General features: G+C 40.3%; 1 protein-coding gene and 1 long non-coding RNA gene across 3 annotated transcripts in view; one reads left to right on the top strand and one right to left on the bottom strand.

Moving 5' to 3' along the window:
• Positions 1 to 20233, top strand: part of LOC128028136 (uncharacterized) — a 56544-nt gene that overhangs the window by 8535 nt on the left and 27776 nt on the right. The gene's annotated exons all lie outside the window — the stretch shown is intronic.
• Positions 3947 to 5035, bottom strand: LOC128028221 (uncharacterized). The gene is made up of 3 exons (XR_008187157.1): positions 4941 to 5035; positions 4815 to 4853; positions 3947 to 4671 (listed from the first exon to the last, which is right to left on the bottom strand). It is a non-coding gene; the product is annotated as an uncharacterized LOC128028221 (long non-coding RNA).

Below are 20233 nucleotides of genomic sequence, written 5' to 3'. Positions count from 1 at the left end.
TTTGATCTCCTTTTCCAATGTGTATTTAGCCTGTTTATACAAGACATTGCCCCCCTTCACGTAAGCATCTTCTTTGGCCTGACGGAGCTGTCTGAGTTTTGCAGTGAACCACGGTTTGTCATTATTGTAAATTAGTTGAGTCTTTGTAGGAATACACATATCCTCACAGAAACTGATATATGAGGTTACGGTCTCTGTGAGTTTGTCCAGATCGGTGGCAGCAGTTTCAAAAACACTCCAATCAGTGAGGTCAAAACAAGATTGTAAATCCTGCTCTGCTTCATTAGTCCATCTTTTTACAGTCCTTGATACAGGTTTAGCTGATTTTAGTTTCTGCCTGTAGGATGGTATAAGATGAACCAGAAGGTGATCAGAACGTCCCAAAGCTGCTCGTGGAACAGAGTGAAATGCATCCTTTATTGTGGTGTAACAGTGATCCAATATATTACTGTCTCTTGTGGGACAAGTAACATGCTGTCTGTATTTTGGCAGTTCACGGGACAGATTGGCTTTATTAAAGTCCCCGAGAATGATTAAAACAGAGTCCAGGTGTTGTTGTTCTGTCTCTGTAATCTGATCAGCGAGTTTCTCTAAAGCTGAGCTCACATGCGCTTGCGGAGGGATGTAAACACTGACCAGAATGAACGAGTGAAACTCCCGTGGCGAATAGAACGGCTTGCAGTTAATGAAGAGTGTTTCGAGATTTGAGCAGCACGTCTTCTTTAACAAAGTTACATCTGTACACCACCGTTCATTGATGTAAAAGCATGTCCCGCCGCCGCGCGATTTCCCAGTTGATTCTGATTCGCGATCCGCTCTAAACAGCTGAAAGTCCGGCAGATGGAGCACGCTGTCCCCGGTATGGTGTCATTCAGCCAGGTTTCCGTGAAACACAGAGCAGCAGAGTGTGTGAAATCCTTATTTGTCCGAGAAAGCAGAAGGAGTTCGTCCGTTTAGTTGGGTAGAGAGCGGAGATTTGCCAGATGGATGCTAGGCAACGGCGTTCGAAATCCGCGCTTCCTGAGTCTGACGAGCGCTCCCGCTCGCTTCCCCTGTCTGCGCGTCCTGAAGCACTTGATCAGCGCCGCCGTTCCTCCGATAACAACGTTCACTAAAACATCAGAATAATTGAAATCCGGAAAAACATCTTGTGGTGCGTTCTGCCGAATGTTCAGCAGTTCTTCCCTGGTGAAACTGATGGCAGGAATATAACTAAAAACAGGACAAACTAACAAAAACACAAAAACATATGCAGAGCTCGTCACGGAGGCAGCCATCCTGTATCGGCGCCAGTCGATTTACTACAAAACCACAGATTTACTACAAAAATCATGGTTAATTTGTGGTTACCATGGTATAACTATAGTAATTAGTATTTTGGTTTTATTTGTAGTAAAACCATGGTTAATTTTTGTAAGGGAGCTGTGCGTGCAAACTGGCATCGTTAATCTTGAGCCCCTTTCACACTGCACGTCGGACCCGCAATATTCCCGTAACATTGCCTGGTCGCCTTCTGTGTGAAAGCAACCACGTCCCGGAATTGATTACCGAATCGAACCCGGGTCGGGGACATAGTAACATTGCGGTAATCGATCCGGAACGAGCGCTGTGTGAACAAAAGCCAGATCTAATTCGGTATCGAAGTGATGACGCGCGTTATCGCGCAACTTTTTTACCGGCTGTTTTTAAGGAAGATCAACATTCGCGACGAAAACATATGTGCAAACTGTAATGAAGCAGAGATCAGTTAGTTCCTCACTTTCTGTGCTGACGCCGAGATCGTTTGTTTGCTTCAGTTAAACTATAACGTGCCAAGCGTTGTCGACTCGTACATTACACGTCACGCGCTGATGTCACGTGTCGTTACGGGATCTTCAAGGGTTGTGTGTGAAAGCACGCACATATACCGGGTCATCACTGGCAGTGTGAAAGTGCCAAATCTAGCGACCAGGGAACAATTACAGGAACACTTTACCCCTGTATTTGCCGGAATGGCAGTGTGAAAGGGGCTTTGCAGAGATGTCGAGTTTGAGCGGGGAGTTCTTTGGCGTGAGTGAGCAGGAGTAAGTATTCTGATTAATTATTTTGTATAGTATTTTAAAATGTAACGCCAGTATGCCATATTAATTTAATTGCCTGCGAGCTTCTCCTGTCTGTACGGTAAGAGAGTCGAGTGGTTATGACGCAATCGTTAGCCTATTTTTACAAAAACTGTTTCTACGGGGCCATAATGTAACATAGAAGGTAATGGAGCCCTTTATACATTGTCGTGTATCTTTAGAAATAAATAATGGACAAACGGAGTCTTTAAACGCCTCAGATGTAAAGTTATTCGCTGTCAAATTGACGCCAAAATGAATGGGAGGTCAATGGGGTGCTAACGCAAGTGAAGTTCTGCTACAAGATGTGGGAACCCGGCCGACTTCAACTTCCGGTCGACTTCCTTGCCACTTGGAAAAGACACACGGATCATTTATCGGATCGGACCATAGACAGTAAAAGAAATGGACACAGCGACCCCATTGGAACTCAACTCCATTTTTAGCTATTTTTAGCACTTCCGTTTCTGACACGCAGGCTCAAACTAAGCTTGATGACTTCGGCAACCTGTCTGACAGATGTAAATCTTCTAGTAGCTGTGCGTGCATACTGCCATCGTTAATCTTGCAGAGACGGCGAGCTTGAGCTGGGAGTTCTTTGGCGTGAGTGAGCAGGAGTAAGTATTCTGATTAATTATTTTATATTTACAAGATAGTATATTTATTTTATGAATATTTTTTGTTTTATTATTATATGTTATGTTCATTTTATTTGAAAGTCATAACATTTGCCAAGTGTGGTAACCCATACTCAGAATTGGTGCTCTGCATTTAGCCCATCCAAGTGCACAAACACAGCAGTGAGAAGTGAACACACACCCGGAGCAGTGGGCAGCTATAGATTCAGCGCCCGGTAGCAACTGGGGGTTCAGTGCCTTGCTCAAGTGCACTTCAGCCATGAGTATTGAGAGTGGAAGAGAGCGCTGTTCATTCACTCCCTCCACCTACAACTCCTGCCAGCACAGAGACTCAAACCTGTGACTTTCGGGTTTCAGGTCCAACTCTCTAACCATTAGGCCACAGCTGTGAACTGTATTTGCACATTTGTGTGTTTTTATATGAATATGAATTGACACATTTGTACATCTTGAAAATGTCAGTTGTATTTTTACACATTCTTGTACATTTAAATAAAATATTTTAAAATACAGTATATTTGTAAATGTGTTATTTGCATATTAAAATAAAATCAAAAAGTAGTTTCAAAATATGGTTATATTAAGTAATATTAATAAAAATACTGATGTTAATTAATATAAATAATTAACTCAACTGTTGGGTAACTTTTAACCCAATGGGTTGGGTTGAAATAACCCATATATAGGAAGGTGCTATACCAACCCATAGTTGGGTTACAGGTTGGGTTATTTTTAACCCAACATTTTTTAGTGTGTACAAATGCTTGCAAAGGGAACTTAACGCCTGGTAATTGCTGCTGTTGCACATAGCCTTTTGACCAAACATTTAATTCAAATATCCACTTAATCTTTCATTTTTGCCCACCTTTTTGCTATAGATGATATTCTTGCTATATATTATATTATTTTGTGTGATTTCTGAATGCTTGAGAGTATAAAATCAGTCAGATAACTATTAATAAAATAATAGCCATAGGTAACTGTCTAGTCAGACCTACAAATTCAATTTGTAAATAATACAGTTTAATTACAATTTATTTATTTACTTTCTTATATTATTTAATATTTTAATATTTATATAACTTTTATATATTTATTTTTTATTGACTTCTGTAGTATTTTTGATTTTTTACTTTAATAATATTTGAGGGAGGGGTCACAACAATACAATCCTGCTTAGGACACCCATTTAGCCAGCAGAGACCCTGGTCAAAATGCATCTTTTATTGCAACACATTGATGAAATTCCAAGTGTTGGGGACATTTAGTACTCAAAAGCATACAAATGTTAAGACTGTAAGAAAAAGAAGTGTAATGATAAAGTAAAGAATTCCTTCACAGGTGTCAACAAAAGAAGTTTAGAGACTTTTATTATTTTTTTTTTTTTACACAAAAATATAACATATTGAGTCTTCTCACATTTTGAGTAAACAGTTCCTTTAATGGGGTTATTTAGGGATAATATCCAGACCCCCTGAATCTCCTTATCAGACTTTTTTATGTGTAAGTTAAAAAATGTTAGATATTATACAAGCGTATTATCTTTTCAGTATAACTAAGCAAAGTATTTTTATCAGAAAAGCTGCAACACATCAAGCTGTACTTATTTGAAATTACCTCAAAAAGTATGCATTTGAATGAAATAGGTCTATATTAAGACGCTCCATTACAAGAATTCAGTTCTTTCTTTGTACTGTCATATTTGTATGCAAGTAATTTTACATTATTTGTTCAATTATTGCTTCAGCTGGCTTGCTCGCACATAAATCCACTCGTCCTGTAGCTGGCATAGTCCTCTTCTTGAGGTTCGTCCATTCTGAATTTCTCTTTTATTTCTTCCAAACATGTTTTCAAGTGAAAAACCAAAAATATCATGGCGATGTCGATGACCCAGACACAGAACAAGAAGTAGCGAGGCCAGTAGACAAAATAATCTTGAAAATCACAACAAACAAGAACCATGACAAAGGTGGATGAAAATAAGTAAAGTAAAGTATTAACTGATATGATTTGAATATGATTTCAGATAACAACAAACCAAGGCACAAAAAGCAGTAAATGAATGCAAATTTCTTACCACAGATCTCTTTTGCTGTCATATCTTCTCAAAATGAAACTGAAATATTAAAATGAATTTACATATAAATTTACATGTTTTTGCAAAGTCAGTTAAATGTGTTCACTTAAAATTTTGAAACGTTACCTTATCCTAAGTAGACTCAGGACTAACCAGCATCATCTAGCAGCAACAATGAGGTCTCACCCTTATTGCTTTGAAGCACAGTCAAATTGTGTTTAAAGTCACTTCCTCAATGATCAAGCTGAAATGTTGAGCTGTTTTATTTTAAGAACTGAACATAAGATCTATTTCTGTATTGGCTCTGGAGATTCTCGGTTGTAAATAAGTAGTAGAATTATTGTCAGCTGTATGTGTTGCACTATTAATCATGGTAAAGTGCATAAACAAATGCTATGAAATTGAAGCCTATTTTCTAAAACTTTCCTCAATAAAAATATTGCTTTTTCAATTAAGTTAAATCATGTAGACAGTTGATGATCTGTAAATTAAGCACTCACAGTAAATTAACAGCATTTAACAGGAAACCTGTTTCTAAGAAAACAGTCTTGTGCACTAAAAAGAAGAACATGGGGCTGGGGGTGGCATCTTAAATGTGTGTCTTAATTTTTTTGCAGAAAACAGTTGTTGCAACAGAGAAACATGAGCTAACTTATATATCATTATTGGAAAGTAACCACAAGTGCAGGGCCTGTAACTTGTGAATGAGACTGCAGAAGTAAAAAAGGAAGTAAAGAGAGAACAACAAGAGTTTTTTTTTGTCCCTAATTTTGTTTGTGTCCCACTATCTCACTATCACAGCATTTCAAACCTAATTGAATTTCATGTCACAGCTGTAAGTAACACATTTGGATAATCATGGGCAAGATAATTGTCAGTCATTAAGCTCTGAGATTTAATTCCACAGAGATCACATTGGTCAAGACCTCTGTCTTGGCTTGGAAACAAATCATTGACATCTGCCACTTAGATAACTCACCACATGACAGAATATGACATCATGGACGATATGAGAGTCTAAGGCAAGAGATTGTTTCAGTTTTATCTGTTTTGAAGAAAACAAAAATAACTACTTTATTCAACAATTTGTGTTGACAGAAGAGTGTACGCTGCCTGCGTTCAGCTCATATTCTCCAAAATGGTGCTACAGTGATGCGGAGAGACACAGAGGAGACAAATAGTTGAATAAAGTAATTATTTTTGTTTTCTGGTGAATCGTTAAATCATTTTAATTCAATAAAATTCAAAATTCAATTAAATTCAAGTTGATTTGTATAGCATTTTTTATGATACAAATCATTGCAAAGCAACTTTGCAATGATTTGAAAATTAACAGAAACAGAAAATTAAGTTTCTACAATATTTAGTAGTATCTTCTCAGTGGTGACGGTCAGTTTGTGTGCATATGACAGGGATTTTCTGAAAAATTAATACAAGACGTAGTCAACCAGACGATGAACACAATCAAGAGCAATTATTATATGATGCAAACACACTTATTTTTACAATATTTTTTAATTCTGTATGTTGTATCAGGGCTAGCATCGTTGGAGGTCCTCTGTGGGGTCAGCATTATCTCTTCTCAGGTGTTCCGGATCCAGACTGAAGCTTGTGTAAATCCTAGTACATCCCGTGGCAAAACAGAGAAACAAATAGAGACATAATTAGGATAGCTGTTCTAACCAGGTAAAATTAATAACATAGTTTAACCTAAAGAATAAAAATGCGCATTTGATCAGATACAACTTCAGTCACAAATTATGAGATACATTATGTGAATGCTTGGCGAAACAGATGTGTTTTAGATCTAGATTTAAACAGAGAGAGTGTGTCTGAACCCCGAACATTATCAGGAAGGCTATTCCAGAGTTTGGGAGCCAAATGTGAAAAAGCTCTACCTCCTTTAGTGGACTTTGCTATAGGAACTACCAAAAGTCCAGCGTTTTGTGATCTTAGGGAGCGTGATGGATTGTAGCGTGGTATGAGGCTAGTTAGGTACGCAGAAGCTAAACCATTCAGGGCCTCATTAAGGTAAGCAATAATTATTTGTAACTGATACTGAACCCTTTAATAGATAGCCAGTGCAGAGACTGTAAAATTAGGGTAATATGATCATAAAATTTACAAACCTGATTCCAATAAAGTTGGGACACTGTACAAATTGTGAGTGAAAAAGGAATGGAATAATTTACAAATCTCATAAACCTATATTTTATTCCCAATAGAGTACAGATAGCAATAAGATGCCGGAAAAGTTAGATGTACATATAAGGAACAGCTGGAGGACCAATTTGCAACTTATTAGTTTAATTGGCAACGTGAATGGGTATAAAAAGAACCTCTCAGAGTGGCAGTGTCTCTCAGAAGTCAAGATTGGCAGAGGATCACCAATTCCCCCAATGCTGCGGCGAAAAAAAGTGGAGCAATATCAGAGAGGAGTTTCTCTGAAAAACATTGCAAAGAGTTTGAAGTCATCATCCTCTACAGTGCTATTATCCAAAGATTCAGAGAATCTGGAACAATCTCTGTGTGTAAGGGTCAAGGCCAGAAAACTATACTGGATGCCCGTGATCTTTGTGCCCTTAGACGGCATCACATACAGGAATGCTACTGTAATGGAAAACACAACATGGGCTCAGGAATACTTTCAGAAAACATTGTCGTGAACACAATCCACAATCCAGCTAAAACTCAAGGTCACAAAAGAAGCCATATCTAAACATGATCCAGAAGCGCAGGCGTTTTCTCTGGGCCAAGGCTCATGTAAAATGGACTGTAGCAAAGTGGAAAACTGTTCTGTGGTCAGACAAATCAAATTCTGAAGATCTTTTTTTGTTCTTTTTTCTTTTTTCTTTTTTTCTGGGACGCCATGTCATCCGGCCTAAAAAGGACAAGGACAACCCAAGTTGTTATCAGCGCTCCGTTCAGAAGCCTGCATCTCTGATGGTATGGGGTTGCATGAGTGTATGTGGTATGGACAGCTTACACATCTGGAAAAGGCACCATCAATGCTGAAAGGTATATCCAAGTTCTAGAAAAACATATGCTCCCATCCAGACGTCTCTCTTTCAGGGAAGACCTTGGATTTTCCAACATGACAATGCCAGACCACATACTGCATCAATTACAACATCATGGCTAGGTAGAATGATCCGGGTACTGAAATGGCTTGCCTGCAGTCCAGATCTTTCACCCATAGAAAACATTTGGCGCATCATAAAGAGGAAGCACCTAGAAGCCTGTATTAGACAAGAATGGGACAACATTCCTATAGCGGCAAACTATAGCCGCTGAGAGGCTAAGCAGCAGGAATAATCCTTGACGCGTTTTTGTTCATTGCAAATCCCACAACATTTATTGGCTTGATAACAGACCAAGTAGAAACGATTGATGTTAAACGGTCAACAGAAAGTGAGCACTCCCCGCTACTCACCCCCTCTCTACTACACCTAAACTAAACAGGAAACGCTACCAGGTATATACACACCGATCCCACGTGACCAAACCACCTGGAAACATACACGCAAAATACAAAATAAAAGAAAAGCGTTTTTCTGCACTTACATTCCAGCCCCTGATAATTATACAATAAACCTGTAATAATCACAGACACAATCGATATGAACAATATTAACATACATTACATAATTAATTGTTATACATTATTTTCTTTTTTGTTTTTTGTTTTTACAAAAAGGAAATGTGAGAAAATGTATGTGTGAAAATATCCAGATCACTCAAAATGTTCATCATTGTAGCCGCATAAAGCAAAAAGTAAAATAAAAGTAAAAGTCCAGTCTAAGTCAGTAAGATCAAGTAATTCAATCAAGTCCAAGTCAAAAGGTCAAGTCGAAAGAGTCAGTTGAGAGCTCTCAAATGTCAGTCATAGCTAATCTTTAAATTCCTCAGCTTCAAGAAGGCGAAAAATTTTTGTGATTGGCCTGGTCAAGTAGGTACTTATAGTCTTAATCTTAACTTGCCGTGTGAATCCTTTTTTGTCCATTATCGTGTGAATAATTTTGCCCATGATCCAGGACCTCCTTGGTGCATTTTCATCCATTATCAGTACAACAACTCCCAACTGATAGTTCCTTGTCCTCACCATCAACTTCTGCCGTTCCTGTAATAAAGGTAGATATTCACCAATCCATCTTTTCCAAAATTGGTTGGCTAAATACTGAATTTGAAGCCATCTTCGACGGGTATACAAATCTTCCTTCTCAAACAATCCGGGTGGTAATGTAGACTTTGTTTTTAGTAGGAGAAGATGATTAGGTGTTAAAGCTTCCATGTCATCAGGATCCAAAGATGATCTATTTATGGGTCGGTTGTTAAGTATAAACTCTACTTCACACAGGAAAGTATGAAGACCTTCTTCCTTTAAACTTTGCCCTCGAAGAATGGAGTTTAGTATTTTCTTTATTGACCTGATGAGCCTTTCCCAGAAAGTGGTGTGAACCGGTAGGAGGATTGAAAGTCCATTTAATCTTCTTTTGTAGAAGAACATCGTATATCTGACTGTGGTTCCAATTTTGTATCGCCTCTTTTAATTCACGATCGGCCCCAACGAAGTTCGTTCCATTATCTGAACGTATTTCAGCCACTTGTCCTCGTCGAGCAATAAAGCGTCTGAGTGCGTGAGTGAATGAGTCGGTATCCAATGATGCAACCATCTCAATGTGAACGGCTCTAATGTTCAAGCAGGTGAAAAGGACTCCATAACGCTTTAGATTGGTTCTTCTTCGCTTTACTTCAAATGGGCCAAAACAATCCAGTCCAACATGAGTAAAAGGTGGTTTGTCTGGAGAGACATGATCCTGAGGCAAATCAGTCATCTGTTGATGACCTGCAATTGCGTTGAACCTTTTAAACACTACACATTTTGACAGAAATGTTCTTATGGCTACGCTAGCTCCAGGGATCCAATATCGCTGTTGAAGAGTCGCCAACATGAAGTTCCGTCCACTATGTCCCACTTCTTCATGAATTTGTCGCAGGATTAGGCAAGAAATTTGTAGATCTTTTGCCAATATAATTGGGTGTTTAGAGTGTTCCAAAATCAATGCGTTATCAAGGCGTCCACCAACGTTGATGATATCACACTTAAGTATTGGGTTAAGGCTATAAAGAGGACTACTTCGCTTGACTACTCCACACTTTTGTAGACTATTTAGTTCCTCCGGGAATCTCTTTATTTGAGAAAGTCGGATGATTTCCATTTCAGCCTTTTCCAATTCTTCCTACGAAAGGAAGTCCTTACGCACTGTAGGTTCAAACTTCTGCATTTCCTGATTAATAATCATCTCTTGTTGATATGGATCTGTCTCAGAGCAGACAAGAGCATTCTGCAATAGTTTCCTTTCCTTGCTGCGGTCCATCAAGATTTGTCTCAAACGAAGGAACCATGCTACGGCTTTCTTTAGTCGAATCCAAGAGGAGAAGTAATCAAAGAGATATTATATAGGGTCTGACTTCTATCATGTTTACCAAAGCACTCCTTTTAATCTTAGGATCATGAGGCAATATCACATCCCTATAGGTGGGGTCCAAGATTTCGGCACAAAGCACTTAAATGTTGAGGTGCTATTTCGAAGGTATTTGAGTACTGAAGTACTATCAGTCCAAAAAATGGAGTTCTGAAAAGGCATCTTGAGTTCTTTCATCAAGATCTTGTCAATACGGCTTGCAAGAGTGGCAGCTGTAAGTTCCAGTCGAGGGTTTGTAATGGACCTTAAATGTGTAACTCTTGCCTTGCTCACCAGAAGGGTAGAATATGCCTGTTGTTGGTCATTTTGGAGCAGCAAGTAGGATACCACACCATATCCTTGCTCACTTTCATCTGAAAAATGATGCATTTGAGCAGAAATTACATCTCCAAACCCGTCAGGCTTCAAACACCTTCTGACCTCAAAACTCTCCAAGTGATGCAGATCATCCAGCCAAGTGCATCCAACGCTGAACATACACTGATGGAATATCATTGTCCCATCCAATTCCCTCCCTACACAGATCCTGCAGTATCCTCTTGGCAGACAGAATCACAGGTGACAAGAACCGCAGAGAATCATAGATGGAACTAACCACTGAGAGAATTCCTCTCCTGGTAAGAGGTCTATCCTTTACTACCACTTTGAATTGAAAGGCATCCGATTCAGCACACCATTGCACTCCTAATGCTCTTTCCACTGGCAATGTGTCACGATCGAAGTCCAAATCCTTTACCTTTTTCTCTCTGTCCTTCTCTGGTACGACACCCAATACAGCATGGCTGTTGCTCGTCCATTTTGTTAAATGAAATCCACCTTTAGCACACATACTAGTAAGATCCTTGTACAGCTGCACAGCATCTGATTCAGAAGGTACGGAAACAAGGCAGTCATCCACATAAAAATTATTGAAGACAACATCCATTGTTTTGGGGTCAAATAGATCCTTTTGATCCATGGCACATTTCCTCAATGCAAAACTTGAGCAACTAGGTGATGATGTAGCCCCGAATAAATTAACCACCATTCTGTATTCCTCCAGACTGCTGTTTAAATTACCTTCTGGCCACCACAGAAACCTCAAGAGATCACAATCTTCTGGGTGAACTCTGATTTGATGGAACATGGCTTCAATGTCGGCCATGATTCCAGATTCCAGATTATAGATTCCAGTCTAAATCGTACAAGTACACTCACCAGTGAACTGGTTAAGTCTGGACCTTGTAGAAGCTTGCTATTCAGTGATGTTGTCATGATCGGTGTACTGGAAACACGGAGAGGGAACCAATTGCAGGTAAGTCATTTATTAAGGGGTAATCCGTAGAGAATACACAGTCCAGGCAAGGGTCTAAACCAACACATCAATCCACATAAACAAGACACGAAGACAAAGCAAGGCAAGGCAAGGCAAGGCAAGAAGCGACGGACATGAATAATCATAAGACATAAACAAGGACTCCGTAACACAGACTCAGACAGACCGGGTATAAATACACAGAAGGATAATGAGGGAACAGGAGACAGGTGGGAAACAATCAATTACTCAACAAGGAGGAAGGTGACCAAATAAGGGAACAGGAAGTGATAAGGTGACAGACACTGTGAGAAAGGGGGACATCTAGTGGAACCCCAGGGAACACAACTCAGACACTGTGACAATCCCCCTCCTCTACGGAGCGGCTCCCAGACACTCCACGACAAGACACAACACAGAGACCAGGAGGGAGGCGGACAGGTGGAGGCTCAGGGGGAGGGCCGGAGGGCCGGAAAAGAAAAACATGGGGAACAGACACCAGAAGTGTAAACACAAAACAGGGAGACCAGGAGGGAGGAGGACCGGAGGAGGTTCAGGGGGAGGGATGGAGGGCCAGATTAACTGAGGGGAACAGACAGAAACATAACAGAAACCAAGAACACAAAACAGAAGTCCATGAAGGACATCATGTGGCACCCACCAGGGTGGAGCAGAAGACCACCACAGCCATGTGGTCAGGGCGGAAGCCCCCCAGGGCGGAGAAGAAGACCACCACCACCGTGTGGTCAGGACGGAAGCCCCCCAGGGCAGAGCAGAAGACCACCACAACTGTGAGGTCAGAACAGAAGCCCCCCAGGGCGGAGCAGAAGACCACCACAGCCATGTGGTCGAAGCCAGAGGCCTCCAGAACGGAGTGGAAGACCACCACAACTGTGTGGTCAGGGCGGAAGCCCCCCAGGGTGGAGCAGAAGACAACCACATCCTTGTGGTCGAGGCCGGAGACACTGGATCATCCAGCCCATCGTTAAAATAGTCCTTAATGGCCGCATCGTTATAGCCCATGCCCTCGGCCAGGGACCAGAACACCTGAGGCAGGGCACCCACTTCATTGCCCTCTTGGCGGAGGGCGGTCAACCTAAGATACTTGGTTCGCCTCTCCGCCATCTTGGCTGGGGAACGGAAAAATGACATACCGCTGGCTCCTACGGTGACAGAGTCCTTCTGTCACGATTGGTGTACTGGAAACACGGAGAGGGAACCAATTGCAGGTAAGTCATTTATTAAGGGGTAATCCGAAGAGAATACACAGTCCAGGCAGGGGTCGAAACCAACACATCAATCCACATAAACAAGACACGAAGACAAAGCAAGGCAAGAAGCGACAGACATGAATAATCATAAGAAATAAACAAGGACTCTGTAACACAGACTCAGACAGACTGGGTATAAATACACAGAAGGATAATGAGGGAACAGGAGACAGGTGGGGAACAATCAATTACTCAACAAGGAGGAAGGTGACCAAATTTTTTGAGATGATATACACCATGATGGGATAAATACCACAGACATCCATTACGTCTCTCCAGTTCAAACGCAGGTACCCTTTCTGCATAACCCTTACGGATCACAACCTCCATAAAGACAGTGTAATCTGCATGAAAGGAAGAATTCACTTTAAACCTTTTTTTGAAGAGTTGTTCTGCAATTCTCCTGTTCATAGGCATGGCTACTTCAGCATTTCTGAATGGTAGACCGATGTAATAATGACCATTAATCAGTCTTGCGGAATTGGACACAAAATTCATAAACTGCTGATCTTCTTTAGATGTTCCTAACATTTCTTCATGAGCAGTCTCTGGAAAATCGGCCTTAAATTGCTGCTTCCACAACTCTTCCAATTTCAGTACTGCAATCCTATTCACAGTCACAGGAAGTTGGTTGGCAGCATCGTCTCCATTAATGCGTACTCCTTTAAGTGGTCCGTTAACGGTCCATCCGAACATGGTCCTTACAGCATATGGGCCATTATTTTGACTACGTATGACCCCCCAAGGCTCCAATGCTTCTGGAACATTAGCTCCAATCAAAAGCTCTATGCCAGCATTAATCATAGGTAAACAGATATGACTCAGATAATGCCAACACTCAAGATCTTTCTGTGAGGTGATGTTTAGGCAAGGCAAGGCAAGGCAAGTTTATTTATATAGCATATTTCATACACAATGGTATGCTTTACATCAAAGAAAGTAAAATAATCATGAAAAATAACAAAAAATAAAACAAGCAATTTTAAATCTTTTAAAATGATTAAAACGTTTACTTAAAATCAATTTAAAAACAGTTCGAAAATGTTTTATGTTAAAAGAAAAACTGTGAAAATATAGTGCAATCAGTTCGGACATAGCACAGTGCTCATTCGATAAATGCACAACTAAACAGGTAGGTTTTGAGTCTAGATTTAAATGTGACTAGTGTTTTACCACATCTGATATCTTCTGGAAGCTGATTCCAACTGCGGGCAGCATAGTAACTAAAGACGGACTCCTTTAGTTTACTGTGGTCAAGGGCATGATCTTCTGTGTATACACTTCAGGCAATGCACAGTAGTATTCTTGATTTAAGCCAAAAACCTCCAAGTCTTTCAGAATGTAGCTACCAACTGATTTATCTTGACTCATAGTTCTGAGAAGAATATTAACTCTCTTTCCAGGGAGGTTGAGCTTGTTCATCAAACTTTCCGTACAGAAAGAAGCAGAACTTTCAGAATCGAGAAAAGCATACGTCATCACCACGCTGTTTCCCTTTTTGGATTTAACACACACTGGAACAATAGGTAACGCACAGTTGTCATTACCAGCCCCAGTAAGACCACTAGTTTGGAGAGAGACCATAGCACTAGCAACTGCTGACTTGAAATCGTCTTTCTTCTTGTTCAAATTGTCTACCTTCTCATGAGGATAAATGTGAAGAAGACTAGGATGTTTAAGACTACATATATTACAGATACTTCTCTTTTTGCAGTCCCTGCTGAGGTGTCCTGTATGCAAGCAGCCAAAGCAAATTCCTCTCGTCATCAGAAAGTTCATTTTTTTCTCTGTGACTTTTTCTAGTAAGTTTATTACAGACATCCAGTATGTGTTCATCGCTACAGAAGAGACAAATTCTGTTGGTTGACATCTTATGGTGTTCTTTTATTTCAGGCATAGCAGTGATAGTGGTTGCAAAACTGCTTCTAGTTTTTGGCTGACTTGCTTTGATGTTCATCTCCCTACCTCCAACAGCTTTGAGAGGATAATTTGCATGTTAGTGGTGAGATTCAGCTCATTCATATAGTGAATGTCTTGCATAGCGTTGCAACAACTCCTTAGGAAAAGACCATACTCTTGGCATCTTCTGATTTTATAGCTTTCCATGAAAGAGCCTTTTCCATATATGATGAAGCTATTTTTACTTCGTTGCCAAAGTTTTCCTTAAGCAATGCCTTAGCCTTTACATAACCTTGTGAAGGGGTCATGAGCTGGCAACTTCTAACAAGCTCTTTCGGCTGTCCTCGTGTGTATTGTTCCAGGAAGTGAAGACAGTCTCCTGGGTTGTCTGCCTTCTTTTCCACCACTTCCTCAAATGTGCGCATAAACTCATGAAAGCGCAATGGATCTCCATCAAAGTACTGTATTTCTCTGGGTGGAAGTGAAGACAAGTTATGCTGTTTAACTAATAAAGTAGCTATTTCATTCTGCTTACCCATAAGTTGAAGCATGCTTGCATGGCTCACATCATTATGAAAACTTAACCTTGGCCCGTGAGCATATTCAATATTCTGATTATCCAATGATGACATGTTAGGCAATGTAAATTGTGAAGGTTTCATTTTAGATCTTGTTGATGGTTGTTGTCCTGACTGAGATAGAGAATTTGAAATCCTTTGAGGGTAACTGACATGCGATGTATGCGTTACAGGCATGGACTCTGATGCCACTGGCACACTAGCTGAAGGAGAATAATTTGAAATCCTTTGTGGTAATTGACATGTGATGTATGCGTTACAGGCATGGACTCTGATGCCACTGGCACACTAGCTAAAGGAGAATAATTTGAAATCCTTTGTGGGTAATTGATATGTGATGTATGCGTTACAGGCATGGACTCTGATGCCACTGGCATACTAGCTGAAGGAACAAATGGTTCCGCCGTCGCATGAAGGGGTTTAACCACAATCATATCAACAGATGAATGAGATGCAGAATGAACGTCTTGATACACCTTTACTTTTGCCATTGACTCTGCTAATTTAGTTTCCAGTTCCAGTTTTTCCCTCCTTCTCCTCAACAGTTCCTCCTGTTCCTCTAAATCATGTTTCCTTTGCAGCATTTGTTTGGAAGCCAATAAAGCAGCCAGTTCTGCCTCAGCCTTAAGACGAATAGAGGATCGGCTTGATCGAGACCCATGTGATGTCGCTACCGAAGACCTTTTACGGCTTATATTTGAAGCACTATCTGCACATATTTGCATATATGGCTTCCCCAACCACAGGCTCACAGATATTAGAAAGATCAGTGCAAGGATTCAGTTTCCCAGTTTCAGTTGTCCATTGTTGAATGTCATCCACAAAGCCATTATAATGTTTCTAAATGGAGTCAAACCATTCCTTTTTTATTATTTTGCTCCTCAAAAGGTAGTAGAGGCAACACTCTTTTATGTAACACAGATGCATCATCCATCAGCAATTGTATCGTTTTCAACATTGATCACACTTGAGACGCATTGTCATCACATATCATCAGCTCTTTCATTGACCCAATCAAATTCTGCACTTTATTCACTTTACTCTTGCGATCCCTTTGCAAGGCTTCAATTTCAGCCACCAAGGCCTTTGGCGTGGGTTTACGCTCTCGTTTGCTGCCGTCATGGCCAAAACCAATGACATTTTCAACTCATTGTGTCAAAGCCTCCTTGTACAAGGTGTCAATGGTCGTCTTTTGGACAACTATCAAGTCAGGAGTCTTCCTCATGATTGTGTAGCCTACAGAACTAGACTCAGAGACCATTTAAAGGCCTTTGCAGGTGTTTTGAGTTAATTCGCTGATTAGAGTGTAGCACCAGGTGTCTTTAATATTGAACCTTTTCACAATATTCAAATTTTCTGAGATACTGAATTTAGGATTTTCCTTACTTGTCAGTAATAATCATCAAAATGAAAAGAAATAAAGATTTGAAATATATCAGTCTGTTTGTAATGTTCACTTTTTGAATGGAATTGTTTGATGATTTTCTAATTATAAGAGCAGCACCTGTATAACATTTCAGCTTGTTCATTCCACGGAGTAGAATTTTATGTCATTCTGCAGACCAGTTAGTTCTGTGACTCGTCCAAACGGAATGCAACAAAACACCAGGATACCATTTCGCTAGAGTTAAAAGCACATTCAACAAAACCAGGATGCCATTACACAAAAGTTAAATGAACCTAATATGTTTTTGCTTCTGTCATGTTGTCTTGGGCCAATTTTATGTTGTTGTGCAAAGTCACTCATTTATTGCATGGCAAGTTGAATGCGTATTTCACACCTTTTGTTTTTAGCCACTAAATATCAATGCATAAATAACAGAAATGGAGCACACATTTTGCATAATTTTTTTACTTTTGTCTTTTTCCTGTTGTATAATTCCTTTGCTTGCAATATTTTATTGTTATAGTAATGATGAAAGGTGCAATTTTGTTTGCTGGTGCAGCACGTCATAAAGTCAGTGCATCTCTTTAGTAAATGGTTTGAGTTGTACATCTGAAGGAGTAGGCTATATATACATTTTTTTTAAAGGTCTGAGAATATCCCAGGATTGATGAATTCAGAGGACTATCGGTCCTTTGGGGCATTCAAACATTTCCTTGGGTATGTTTTTTTGTCTGCAGGTTGCACTGAGTCACTTCTCTTGTTCTTCTGGCAGGTTCTTTTGAAAAGAAATTAACATATAAGATCTCCATGGAGTGGTTAATCTATATTAGACTCTCTCCTTTATACTTTTAAAATGATTGATTTCATTCAATAAGCAAATATGCATTTATATACAATATATTTTGAGTTCTCTGTAAATGAAAGCAATTCCCAGAAAATTTCCAAGGCACTTCCAACAGTCAGTTCCAGTGGTGATTATTGGCAACTTGAGAAGGCAAGAGCTCACAAATCTTTATTGGTGTGAGAGCATCTGCATGGACAGTGAAGTCCAAGACATTAGCTTGGTGTCAAGAGGGGCAGCAAGAAGCCTCTTCTGTCCAAGAAATTGTCAAGGACAGACTGAAATTCTGCGGGAAGTACAAGGATTGGACAGCAAAAGTGCAAAGATATTTTCTCTGATGAAGCTCCGTTCTGACTGTTTGGGACATCTGAAAAATCGATTGTTCGTAGAAGAAAAGGTGAACACTACCATGAGTCCTGTGTAGTGCCAATAGTGAAGCATCCTGAGGCCATCCATGTGTGGGGTTGCTTTTCAACCAAGGGAGTAGGCTCTCTCATAATTCTGCCCAAAACACTGCCAGGAATAAAAAATGGAATCAAAACGTCCTGCAAGAGTGACTTCTTCCAATGATCCATGTGCAATTTGGTAAAGATCCCTGCATTTTCCAGCATGATGGAGCACTCTGTCACAATGTAAGACTGATAAAGAAGTGGCTCTAAGATTACATTGAAATTTTGGATCCGTGGCCAGGCAACTCCCCAGATCTCAATCCCAGAGAGAACCTTTGGTCATTCCTTAAATGCGAGTGGACAGGCAGAAGCCCAGAAATTGTGATCAACCCCGAGAACTAATAAGGCAAGAATTGATCACCGTCAGTCAGGATTTGGCCCAGAAGCTAATATCCAGGCATAGCGAAATGAAGAGGTTATGAAGAACAAGGGTCAACACTGTAAATATTGATTCATATGTTGTAGCCAATAAAAGCCTTTAAAACTTATGATATGCTTATCATTGTTTCCCAGTATACCATAGCAATGTGGAAAATTAATTTGATACTTTAATACTGAAGCAGCAAACTTTACTAACAACCAAAAAAACTGTGTCACTGCCAAAACAGCTGGCCATGACTGTACATAGTACTGTATAGACTACACACACACACACACACACACAAACACACATTCCTACTTTGGAAGTGAGGGTTTAGGAAGCTCTCAGCACCTCCATTGAAAATCTATGTACAGTATACTGTCCATGTCCAGAGGCAATAAAAACATCATCAAGACGTCTTCCTGTTCGTTGTTGATGGCTGTACTGCGTTTGAGCTCCGTCACTATTTTCTTTTCATTTACTATTTTTAACTTAAAAATCAATTTTATACACCTGGGTGCATCCACAGCGGAGGACGCGAGCTGGGTCCCGTGCGACGACTTCTCCCCCTCCTGCCTTCGAGATCTCCATCCAGAACCGTTTCGCTCCCCTCCGCGAGACAGGACGCGACGCTGTGATCATCGGAGACTCCATCGTCCGACACGTAAGTGCTATGTTAGCTGAAGGTAAAGTGCACACTCATTGTTTTCCTGGTGCTCGTGTTCTCGATGTTTCTGCGCAGATACCCGCGATCCTGAAGGACGACGAGAGCCCCAGAGCGGTCGTGCTTCACGCCGGGGTTAACGACACCACGCTGCGGCAGACGGAGACGCTGAAGAGGGACTTCAGGAGCCTGATCGAGACGGTTCGCAGCACTACGCCCGCGACGACGATCGTCGTGTCAGGACCACTGCCCACGTATCGACGAGGACACGAAAGGTTCAGTAGACTTTTTGCTTTAAATGAATGGTTGTTGTCATGGTGTAAAGAACAGAAACTGATATTTGTTAATAACTGGAATCTTTTCTGGGAGCGTCCTAGACTGTTTCGCGCTGATGGATTACACCCCAGCACAATTGGAGCGGAGCTTCTCTCTGACAACATCTCCAGGACACTTCGCTCCATGTGACTAGTAAGACAATTAAATGCTAAAAGTACTTGCGCTGTAAAATCTATTAAGACCGTGTCTGTTCCCCGAATAGTGAGGTCAAAATATAAATATAAATATAATGTAGGATCTAGAAAAAATCTTATCGTAATTAAACCAGAAAAATGTAAAGTAAATGAACAAAAACAATTTTTAAAGTTTGGGCTCATAAATATTAGATCACTCACACCAAAAGCAGTTATTGTAAATGAAATTATCACAGATAATAGTTTTGATTTACTCTGCTTGACTGAAACCTGGCTAAAACCAAATGATTATTTTGGTCTAAATGAGTCTACTCCACCAAACTACTGTTATAAGCATGAGCCCCGTCAGACTGGTCGTGGCGGGGGTGTTGCAACAATATATAGTGATATTCTCAATATTACCCAGAAAACAGGATACAGGTTTAACTCTTTTGAAATACTTCTGCTAAATGTTACTCTGTCAGACATGCAAAAGAAATCTAATGTATCTCCTGCTCTGGCTACTGTGTATAGACCACCAGGGCCGTATACAGAATTCCTAAAAGAATTTGCAGATTTCCTCTCAGACCTTCTAGTTACAGTTGATAAGGCGCTAATCATGGGAGATTTTAATATTCACGTTGATAATGCAAATGATACATTAGGACTTGCGTTTACTGACCTAATAAACTCCTTTGGAGTCAAGCAAAATGTCACCGGGACCACTCATTGTTTTAATC

Source organism: Carassius gibelio, chromosome A2 (assembly GCF_023724105.1).
Source record: "Carassius gibelio isolate Cgi1373 ecotype wild population from Czech Republic chromosome A2, carGib1.2-hapl.c, whole genome shotgun sequence".
Taxonomy (NCBI): domain Eukaryota; kingdom Metazoa; phylum Chordata; class Actinopteri; order Cypriniformes; family Cyprinidae; genus Carassius; species Carassius gibelio.
This window is presented reverse-complemented; position numbering and strand designations above follow the sequence as displayed.